The sequence below is a fragment of the Panicum virgatum genome, chromosome 4K, assembly GCF_016808335.1.
Source record: "Panicum virgatum strain AP13 chromosome 4K, P.virgatum_v5, whole genome shotgun sequence".
NCBI classification, from domain to species: domain Eukaryota; kingdom Viridiplantae; phylum Streptophyta; class Magnoliopsida; order Poales; family Poaceae; genus Panicum; species Panicum virgatum.
Genome location: NC_053139.1, coordinates 5,699,103 through 5,710,646, shown reverse-complemented (window position 1 = coordinate 5,710,646; position 11,544 = coordinate 5,699,103). Strand labels below are relative to the sequence as shown.

General features: G+C 46.6%; 1 pseudogene; it reads left to right on the top strand.

The window, feature by feature from the left end:
• The first annotated feature begins 3,670 nt into the window (after positions 1 to 3,670).
• LOC120702750 lies at positions 3,671 to 10,050 on the top strand (annotated as a pseudogene).
• The last annotated feature ends 1,494 nt before the right edge of the window (positions 10,051 to 11,544 follow it).

The following is an 11,544-nucleotide window of genomic DNA, read 5'->3' as shown; positions in this document are numbered from 1 at the left end:
GACAACTTCCGTCGATGATCTGTTTCAGTTCGTATAGGGTTCCGCCCACCGTGGAGAGCCGATATGAATTATCCGACAACGCTTGCTTCAGAATAAGTGAGTCAGTCTCAAGAACAACCATGCCGATTCCCAGCTGCTCCGCGGCCTTCACCCCCTCATAGCACGCTCGCACTTCCGCCTGCAGACCATCCCTCAGAAAGGACAATTTTCCTGCAGCTGCATGGACCACCGAACCCCCCTCATCCCTGATCACAAAACCCCATCCTCCTTCCATCGTTTGTGTGATGAATGAACCATCCGAATTCACTTTCAAGTAGCCAGGCGGTGGCTTACACCACCTGTTCAGAGGACTCCTTTCTGACTTCTCCATCTGTTTATTCAGCTTTGTGAACTCCTCTGCAGATTTAAGCATCACAAAAGCGAGATCTTGCTCGTTTCGCCTTTTTTCACCCTCCCTCACTCTGTTTCTTTCATTCCACCACTGCCATAAGACCACAACTTTTAACTGTACTTCAGCTTCCATCAGCAGTATATGCTGCATAACCTCGCCTGCCGACCTGCATTCAGCCAGCCGGTGACACTCAGCGCTTAAACCCACTGCCTCCCAAATTCGTTCTGCGAGCTTGCATTTAAAAAAGAGATGTGCCCCATTCTCATCCTGTGCATTATACATCACACATCTTGTGTCAATGTCCATCCCTCGACGCTGCAAGTTTTTCCTCAGTGCTAGACTGTCATGGGCAAACCTCCATAAGAAATGACGAATTTTCCCTGGGCATCCCATCTTCCACAACACCTTCCACTGAACGCAACCAGCAACATTGCCCTCCGAAGAAGAAGCACCTCCATGGCTACTAGTCCTTCTCTCATGGTCGCGTTGGACCCTATACGCCGAGCGGACAGAGAACATGCCCTTGCTGTCAAAATGCCAGGCTAAGGCGTCCTCCAAGTTGACGTGAACCGGTGTAGATAGGATTAACTCCACATCCTCCGGCCAGAACACATCACGTATTAGCTCCTCATCCCACCATTCAGTAACTGGGTCTATCAGCTCGTCCACCACTCCACCATCGTTAGAACGTTCTGTCCTTTTGGTGTAATGGGTAACCTCGACCAGAACCTTGATAGCCACGGATCACGCCAAATGTTAATGCTCCTGCCATTACCCACTCTCCAAATTATCCCACTATTCGGCACTTCGATTCCTTTCAAAATACTCCTCCAAGTATACGAAGGATTATTGCCAGCTCGCGCCTTCAGCACGTCGCCATTTGGATAATATTTCGCTTTCAGGATTCTTGCACATAGAGATTCAGGATTCTGTGCTAGTCTCCACCCTTGCTTGGCGAGCATCGCGAGATTGAAAGCATGAATATCCCGGAAACCCAAACCTCCCTCTTCCTTCGACTCCGTTAATTTCTTCCAGTTGATCCAATGCATCTTCTTCTCATTATCCTGACAGCTCCACCAGTAGCGGCATATCATGGAACTCATCTCATCACACAGTTCCTTTGTGATGTCAAAGCATCCCATGGCAAAAGTTGGAATAGCCTGTGCAACTGCTTTGATCAGAATCTCTTTGCCAGCTCTCGACAGCATTTTCTCCTTCCATCCCTGTATTCTAGCCCAAACTCGGTCCTTCAGGTATGAGAACACATTCTTTCTATTATGCCCCACAAATACTGGCAGCCCAAGATACTTCTCGTTCATCGTTTCACGCTGAATATTCAGTGCTTGCATCACCTCCTCTCGGCATTCAGTGCTCGTATTTGGACTGAACAGGACAGCAGACTTATCTCTGTTAATCTTTTGACCAGAGCCTTCCTCATACATATCAAGGATACTCTGTTAATTTAGTCCTCATACACAGAATTAGGGAATCGTCTGCAAACAGCAGGTGTGACACGCTTGGAGCGCCCTGGCACACTTTAGCCCCCTGCAATCTCCCATCCGCTTCAGCTTGATTCAGCAAGGCAGAGAAACCCTCCGCACACAGCAAAAAGAGGTATGCTGGATGAAGGATTTAGGAAACAAAACGGCCCTGGCCTCATTATGCTTGACAAAGTGTGTTTCCTGGGCCCAAAATAAATTGTGCCAGAAATAATCGGGTGGCCCAACTAGAGCTCAGCCAGTGAGCGAGCCCAGACACGAACTTTGCAGGCCCGCTATGCTTCCGACGGAGGTTTCCGTCTCCCACTCTCCCTGTGCGGCCGTGTCCATCGAACAGAGCGCGGCGATGCTCCCGACGGTGAGCGGAACGCGGCCGCGGAGCACGGCACGCGCCGTAGTCCGCGAGGGCATGCCCGCTCGACTTGCGATGGCCGCGGGTTGGCGACGACGCAGAAGCCTAGAGGGCATGACGGCGCTCGACGGGGAGGGACAGCGCCGGGGAGCGCCAGGTTAGGCTGCTTCTACTGCAAAATCTCAATGCCGCAATCTTCTATCAGCTGCTCCCGTTACGAGACACCTCTTGATCCCCGAATACCAGTGACCAGACCACCAAGGATTGTTGAATTAAGCTGCTTCCGGGCGGGGAAATCGGGGGATCTAACTGTTCCTAGTGTCTTAGTCCCCTGGCAGTCCACATTATGTGTTGAATTATTAAGGTAGGCGTGAACGTTACAGTTCTTGACCTGGACAAAGGAATCCATATCACATCAAATTTGGGGAGCGGCAGCGCAGGTTGTTTTCACAACAGTTTTGATCAATTCATGTGCGTCACTGCTGTTTCTTTTGTTCGGCGTTTGTGTTAATCCCAGTCTGAACAATTTCAACGGTTTAAGTTCTTTCTTCCATGGGTGTCGCATTAGCTGATTAGCAGCACTTGTGGGAGGAACAGTCTGTGTCAGACTGTCAGTTAAGTTTTGGGTGAAAGCGAAGCAGTTTTCAGTCAGGAAAATCAAGTCCCCCTGTTCTAGTTGGTCCACCAATTGAGGCGTGAACCCTACAGTTCTTCAACTAGCCAAAATAATCCACATCAAATCAAATTTCGAGAATTTGACTTCCTTTCTCACTTCATAAAATTCTCCAAAGACCTCGTGCAAGGCCACGATCTACAAAAAGTGCTGTTTGTGGTGTTTGATTTACCTTTTCCCCTGGAGTAGGAAGTCAGGAAGGAACAAGAAGATACTTCACTGAGTAGAAATGGCCATAGCCCTGTTGAAGGGTTCAGAAACCTACCATGTAATGTAATGTCATAAAAAAATGAGCTAATGATCATCTAATTAGTAGCCAATTCAAACCACAATCTGCATTGAGTTAGGCACCTAACAACACGGTTACATTCACTTATTGAGCTCCAGCAGTGGCGATGAAAATGTCACTAGGAAATTTTCACCTGCATGTATGGCTATTGCACATGTGCAAACATTTAATTTATGTAATTTTGGTACCAAACTCCTAGTTGAGGGCATTGTTAACTTTCCCAATGTTGTACAACCTTTTGTCTTGTAAAGCAATCTGTCGAATTTGCCATCGGCTTGCTGGGATAAACTGCTAGAAACACGCTGGTCAAAGGATTAATTACGAAGCAAACTGGGCCTGGCCTCATTAAGCTCGATATGCATTTTTACTGGGCCCAAAGTAAATTGTGGGAGAAATAATCGGATGGCCCAACTAGAGCTTAGCCCAGTGAGTCCAGACGCAAACTTTGCAGGCCCCGCAATGCTTCCGACGGAGGCCAGTGTCCCGTCTCCCCATGCTCACCGTCGAATACACGGCGGCGATGGTCCCGACGGTGAGCGAAACACGGCCGCGGGGCACGGGACGCGCCGAAGCTCGCGGGGGCAGTGGGCACGCCGCTCGAGTGCGATGGCCGCGGGTGGACGACGACGTCTAAGCTTGAAGGGCGGGCTCGGCGTCCGTAGGCGACGACTGGCCGGACGCGAGCAGCCATGGCGGCCACGGCGCGCGACGGTGTGGGGGCAGCGACGGTCAGCGCCAGGTTAGGCTGATTTCTACTCCCAAATCTCAATACCGCGGTCCTTCTATCAGTTGCTTCTCGTACGAAGCAGGAAACACCCTCTCAATCTCCCCAAATACCAATCCACCGAGGACTAAATTAAGCTGCTTTTTCGTTTCAAAAAAAAAAGCTGCTTTCTGTCGGCAAAATCAAAGGATTGAAAATTGAAATGTTCCCCGTCTCCTAGTCCCCAAGGACTCCACATTCTGTTGTATTAGTTAAAGTGAGGCGTGACACCTACAGGCTACAGTTCTTGACCTAGCCAAGCTAATCCACAACGGTTTTGTTCAATTCATGCACGTCACTGATGTTTCTTTTGTTTGGCTCTTGTGTAGTTCCGAACAAGTGCAACCGTTGTTTTCTTAGGCGAAAGTTTTTCCTCCCACTGAGGTCACAGTAGCAGCATTTGTCGGATGTTTTTTTTTTTTGAAAAGCATTTGTTGGATGATTCAGTGCGCCCGGGGAACAAGTCTGGTTAGTGTAACAATCTAGTTGGAGACTTGGATGCTAGTGTTTAGTTGCTGCTGCTGTTGTGTGTATGTGTGTCTTTATGGGGGAAAGTCAAGTGTGTTATCTAGGAATATCACTCATTAGCTTCTGTGAAGAACCTTCAGCAAGGTCATGGCGGAACAAAATTTGGCAGCTGAACTGCCAGTGTCTCATTTCATAAAATTATCTGAAGAACCGTTAGCAAGGCCGTGTTTACTATGTGTCATTGATTGGCCTTTTGCCCTGGAGAAGGAAGTCTGGGAGTAACAGGAAGATGCTTCGCTGGCGCTGAGTAGAAACCGTCATGTCCCTTGAGGGGTTCAGAACTTTACCGTATGTAGACAATTCAGACCGCATTCTTTATCGAATCCGATACCTAACACGAATAGGCGCATTGTAGTAGATGTGGAACTGCACTGACTTTCTTTTTACAATGGAAACTTGGACAGCAACATCCTAACAACACAAGTTACATGCATTAATGTGCTCCAGCGGTGGTGATTTTGGTCACTTGGAAAACTTTCTTTTACCTATATAGATGCCTATTGCAGATGTGTGACCTTTAATCTATGTAATTTGTATACCAAATAAGTCCTAGTCGATGGAATTTCTTGTCCAATCCAAATAAATTTAGGAAACGCGCCCAAATGAAATGCTTTCTAATTCCAATTTTTGTTTGCTCAATGAGAAGTGAACAATATTTTAGAAGAGTCCAGTTACTTCACCATAGACTTCACGAGTTATACAGCACATTGTTAACTTTTTATATAAAGGTTGAGCATGTAGAGCTGCCAGTTATTGTTGAATGTTTCTGCGATGACCCTTCCATCACCATCGCTGTAGCATCTAATTGTTTGACTCATCACTTGAAGGAGTTTTCAATATTTATTTCTGATTTAGAAGTTGGAGCTGTAAGATGCTTCACTGAATTAGACAGCCGCGACCCTGTCAAAGTGCCCAAAACCGTGGCATGCATTTGATGGACACCATATAATAACAGCATTTTGCAGCAAAAATAAAAAGGGTGGCTGATTGGGAAAGTTTTTTTTAAAAAAAAAAACGCAGAAGAGCTGCGCTTCGTTGGGAAAGTAAACACCAGACTAGTATATATAGAGACCAATTACCCATATTTGCTCATCAACCAAAGCAGAAATTGTGACACAATATAGCACACACTATGTACCACTACACTACTACTACTACAAGACCCCTGTTACGAATGAGAAAGGGAGAATGGATCAGTTGTATTGAGGCCCATAGGGGTGCATATATAGAGAGTACATGAGGGAACCCTAGACTATAGGAAATGACTCTAATACCCTTAACACCCCCCCTCAAATGCAACGTGAATACAATGGCGTTGCATTTGAAGAGTGGTACTAAGTACATGAGTTGAAAGAGAATAAGAAAAACACTAATACATGACTAATACATCCAAAGTCCTAAAACAACAAGGATGTCGTTGAAGCGTGCAGCTCCTGAACATGTCTTGTAGAACGATCTCCTCCACAAGTGGTGAACCAACCAAGTCTTCACAAACCAGTACATCGACTCTTCGACGGGAAGCTTGCTTTGGAGACTTTCAACTTGACAATGTGTGAGATGCGTCAAATCGAACCAAATGGATGATGCATAAGCCACTGCTGCAAGACGGCAAGCAGTGCACTGCTGCAAAACGGCAGGCAGTGAGACGATGTCATGATGACGACAAATATGGCCTTTGGTCATGACGTGTAGCAAGACGGCTACGAAAGAGACCAAGAGGCAAGGTCGCATCAAGAACGATAAGATTAGCTAAATCGACGTGACTTAGCCAACCATAATATGAAGGATAATTGGTCAATTGACAAAGATTATGTGGACTGGCACAGCTTCTATGAATTTTGAGCATGAAATTGGACTTGGATGAACCCTAGACTTTGACACAGATGCAATGGGAAGGAAATGGACCTCAACACACTAGATGTGATAGCAGCAGCAGCGAAATATGGTGTAGACTATAGATGATAGCAGCAGCAAGCAGGGGAACAAAAAAAAAAGGGGGCACCATGCGCTCGCCCGTCTCCTCTGCTCCAGCCTCTCCCACACGGGCAGCAACGAGCTGCAGACCGCGCTGGAGGGGAGGACGGCGACGAGAGGCGGAGGAGACGGCGGGAGGAGGCGCGTGGACGATGGACGGCGCACGGACAACGGAGGAGGCCGCCGGCCGGAGGAGGACGGGCGACAGGCGACGGGCGACGGACGCGGCGCGGCCGGACGGACGGCGACGGGCCGCCATGGCCGAGATCCGCCCCCCCACGGGACGGATCCAGCTCGGGAAGGGCCGGATCTGACCCGAGGAGCCGGCGGCGGCTGCCATGGCGGAGGAGGTAGTGCGCGGCCGCGACTGGCGGCGCGCGGACGGGGACGGGGACGAGGAGGCCGCGACGGGCGAGGATGAGGGAGCGGCGACGACGACTGCTGCTGCTGAAGAAGGCGGCGCGGAGAACGGGCGCACGGCGGGCTGCTGGTGCTTACGACGATGGAAGGGGGAAAAAAAGTGGAGATCGATGCTGCCCCTCGGGAGATGGAGATCCTCCCGGGGGCAGCGCAGCAACGGGAAGGGTGGAGGCTCTCGATCTAAACCTGCTCTGTTACCATGTTACGAATGAGAAAGGGAGAATGGATCAGTTGTATTGAGGCCCATAGGGGTGCATATATAGAGAGTACATGAGGGAACCCTAGACTATAGGAAATGACTCTAATACCCTTAACAACCCCCACTGACGACCCCCACTGACAGAATCCCTATGCTTTTGCTGCTACTCTTCAGTTCCACAGTTGCTCTGCAATTCCAAACCAAGGCGATGACTCTGCCAGGACCCAGCTGCCTGAAGCGGTGTGGTGATGTGAACATTTCATATCCATTTGGGATTGGTGCCGGCTGCGCAATGGAAGGATTTGAGCTCAGTTGCAGCAAGATGGATGGCCACAGCATCTTGAAATTCTTTGGAGAAATTCCGGTGCAGACTATATTTCTGTCCGAAGGTCAGGTTCGGATCATGAAACACATCTCAACCATGTCCTACAACCCGTTGAGCAAGGAGATCGACCAGGATATATGGGGCAGGAATCTCTCCAACACGCCATTTCTCTATTCAGGGAAGTCCAACATGTTTACGGTTATCGGTGTCAACACTCTCGCATACATGACAGACAATGTTGTGAGTAAGCTCTGTGTACAACAAAAATTCATTTATGGTTATATATGGTTATCTTCATGTTTTAATTCTTCTGTACCATGGATTGGTACTTTTTAGGCTGCTAATAAGTTAAATCTTCATGTTTATGCAGCATGTGATTATTGGGTGTGTCTCGGTCCTCACCCTACAACAACCTTATGGCACAAGATGGGATGTGCCGTGGTGCCGGCTGCTGCCGTGTTGCACTCACTGAGGACATGTCCAACGATGGTGTGTATTTCAATCCACTGTACAACACTACAGATTAATATACAAATAGAAGCATCACAGGCAGGGCAGAGTACCGGGGCTATGCTGTGCTTATGGAGTCTAACTCATTTCGGTTCAACACAACATATCTGAACACCACAGCTTTTTTCGATGAGCACGCTGGTCGAGTCCCAGTGACCTTGAACTGGGCAGTGGGTAACGAGACGTGTGATGTTGCGAGGAAGAAAAATGATTCATATGCTTGCCTCAGCACTAGCAGCATGTGTGTTGATTCCAGCAGAGGCTCAGGTTACCTCTGTAACTGCATCAAAGGATACAAGGGTAATCCTTATCTTCCTCATGGATGCCAAGGTCAGTATTGCAAGTATACCTTTTGATTGGTGTGTGTATTTACAATAAATAATTCCTCACAAGAATTTCATAAAGCATTTTACATGCTAACTTATTCAATCGTTGGAGAACATAGCTCTAACTCTTGAAGTATCATACTGTGTACGCAGATATCGATGAGTGTGCTGCCAACAAACCTCCATGCGCCGGCTGCATCAACGTACCTGGTGGTTTCTCTTGTCCATCGCGAAGATCCTTGAATGTCGTGGCACTAGCTGTGGGTAAACACAATCTATTTTATCTAGATCCATGTTTGCACATTATTAAAATTTGTACTAATAGTAAGTTAGTAACTATCTGAAAACTTCACAGGTTCAAGTATCGGGGCTGCAACTGTGGTCATAGCCATCACCTGCACGTACTTGTTCCATGAAAGGAAGAAGTTGGCCAAGATCAAGCAGAAGTATTTCCAACAGCATGGCGGGATGCTTCTGCTGCAGGAGATAAGCTTAAAGCAAGGAATTGCCTTCTCCCTCTTCACTGAAGCAGAACTCATTGAGGCAACAGATAAGTTCGACAACAAGAACATCCTTGGCCGTGATGGCCATGGCACAGTCTACAAGGGCACACTCAAGGAAGGCAGTCTGATCGCAGTCAAACGGTGTGTATCGATGACCAGTGAGCAGCAAAAGGAGGAGTTTGGCAAAGAGATGATCATCCTTTCCCAGATTAACCACAGGAACATCGTTAAGCTACTGGGCTGCTGTCTTGAAGTAGAGGTTCCAATGCTGGTCTATGAGTTCATCCCCAACGGCACACTGTTTCAGTTCGTCCATGGTGACAATGGCTGCCATAACATCCCCTTCTCGACTCGGTTACACATTGCCCTTGAGTCTGCTCTAGCCTTAGCTTACCTGCATTCATGGGCTTCACCTCCAATCCTTCATGGTGATGTCAAATCATCGAATATACTCCTCGATGAGAACTACAGCTAAGGTATCAGACTTTGGGGCCTCGATACTGGCACCAACTGATGAATCTCAGTTTGTCACACTAGTGCAAGGGACTTGTGGGTACCTAGACCCAGAGTATATGCAGACGTGCCAGCTGACAGATAAGAGCGATGTCTACAGTTTTGGTGGTGTTCTCTTGGAGCTTCTCACCGGCAAGAAGGCGCTCAACCTTGAAGGTCCTGAAAATGAGAGGAGCCTTGCACTACACTTCTTATGCGCCGTGAAGGAGGGCAGACTCGTGGACATCATTGACAGCCGCATCAAGAATGAGAACGACATCGAGCTGCTGGAGGAGGTTGCAGAGCTTGCGAGGCAGTGCCTGGACATGGTTGGCGATAGGCGTCCACCAATGAGAGATGTCGCCGAGAAGCTGGACAGGCTGAGCAAGGTCGTGCAGCACCCGTGGGTGCCTGCGCAACATAACCCTGAAGAGATGGAGAGCCTGCTTGGGGGGGGAATCTTCCGTGGCCAGCTTGGAGATGATCGGCTCCGGTAATTTCAGCATGGAGAAGAGGATCGTGCAGGGGCTTCTGGAGTCCGGGCGTTAAATTCGGTCTCATCAAGCAGTCATGGCGATCACAGATACAGATAGTGTGTAAGCATGTTGCTTTGGGAGAAGTCAGTTGTGCGATTTGTTTGAATTCCACTGACTACGTATCAGTATCTGTTTTTGGTAAATAGAATTGACTGCTGCCGCTTTTTATGTTCCTGGAAGAAAATTTCCTCTATAGGCACCTCTTTTCATTAGCTGTTCTTTTTCTCCTGCTCTCCGCTGGAACAGTGAATCCAGAATGCTGGACAAAAAGAGAACATCTTTGTTTGGTGAGCTCTTTTCAGACCGCCCAGGCTCAAAACGCACTTGTGGTTGCCACACTGGGCTGGACTGGTATTTGGGTATCTATTATCTATTATTTTAATACAATAGTGTTAAAAGAAGCCACCACGTTCGTCGAGAGAGTCTAGAAATTCTCGCGTTAATCTAAAAAAGAGAAGAATTTGCACCGTTGGATTTTATGAAGATCTAACGGTACAGAGTAGTCCTAAGAATCCATATCAACTACAACTCCCTTATTCAGTCTTCATATTATAGAGTAGTCCTAAGAATCCATATCAACTACAACTCCCTTATTCAGTCTTCATATTATAGAGTAGTCCTAAGAATCCATATCAACTACAACTCCCTCATTTAGTCTCCATATTAATATGATTCTCTCTTAAATCCAATGACACACCAATGTAATTCAGCCACCCACCTATATCACGGGAGAAAAAAAAAAGATCACGGGAGTCTAAAGCATCTATTTACTTGCCCTCGCTGTCCTCCAAAAGTATTAAAATTTAAGCCCCGTGTTTACGTGAAGAAATCATGGAAGCCAATAGACGATCACGGCCATAGAGTCGTGATAATTCTGGACTATCCTTCTGACATTGGAGCCAAGTAACACGTTATCAGGTGACTAGCGACAAAAGCAGCTCCCAACCTCCGTGAGCATGCAGGCATCAGGTGGCCACGCAACAAGTGCAGCGTTCCTGCACACAATAACAAATGCAGCTGAGATGGAGCGCGTGACAGTTTTGCAATAGTCATCTATGTTGTACTCCCTCCGTTCCAAACTATAAGACATTCCAACAATCTTAGAGAGTCAAAGTTTTTTATGTTTGACCAAATTTATATAATAGAATAATAACATTTATTATATAAACTAAGTACTATTAGATTCTTTATTAGTTATATTTTATAGTACATCAATTTGATATCATAAATCTTTATATTTCTCTCTATAATCTTGATCAAACTTGAGATTGCTTTGACTTTCAAAGATTCTCGGGATGTCTTATAATTTGGAATGGAGGGAGTAGTGATCTGAGGTACCAACACTAATGACATATGAAGATCCGACTATCTCCAAGAAGAATCAACATTTAAAACGCCATGGAGCTACCATTGTGATGAAGAAGATGCACATGATCAATAGTAGTAGCTTTTTGACAATATAAAAGAATCTGCATTACTCTTTTGGGATCATTACATTAAGTTGATACGACAGTTTTGAAAAAAAAATCCGGACCTACCTCTGCATATCACCGACCCAAAATAAAATATATACTATCTATTATATTAATTAATTAAAGAGTGTTAAAAAAAACTGCCATGTTCTTCGAAAGATTCTACAAATTCTCACGTTAATCTAAAATAGAGAGAAATTTACATTTGAATTTTATAAAGATCTAGCCATCTAAACTAACACATAGAGTTCATATCAAATACAATTAATAATTTAAAAGTTCTTACCGAATA